This window comes from Eimeria mitis, genomic scaffold, assembly GCF_000499745.2.
Source record: "Eimeria mitis Houghton genomic scaffold, Emh_scaff773, whole genome shotgun sequence".
NCBI classification, from domain to species: Eukaryota; Apicomplexa; class Conoidasida; order Eucoccidiorida; family Eimeriidae; genus Eimeria; species Eimeria mitis.
The window spans coordinates 1,103-1,473 of NW_013575671.1; positions in this window are offsets into that span (position 1 = coordinate 1,103).

Below are 371 nucleotides of genomic sequence, written 5' to 3' on the forward strand. Positions count from 1 at the left end.
TGCTGCTGCTGCTGCTGCTGCTCTTCCTGATGCAGCAGCAGCAGGCAATATCCCCTCCCCCAGCAGCAGCAGCAACAGCAGCAGCAGCAGCAGCAGCAGCAGCAGCAGCAGCAGCAACAGCAGGGAATGGACCGAGGAGGAAGCCGTTCGCTGCTGCAGGTTTTTCTTCCAGTCCTACTTGTGGGCTCTGCTGCAGCAGCAGCAGCAGCAGCAACAGCAGCAGCAGCAGCAGCAGCAACAGCAGCAGCAGCAGCAGCAGCAGCAGCAGCGAGTTCTGGCTCTTGAGGTGTATTGCGAGCTGCTTGAGGCTGTCTTTATTGTTGCTGCATATAGGGGGTGGCAGCAGCTGACGGAGTTGCTGCTGCAGCTGT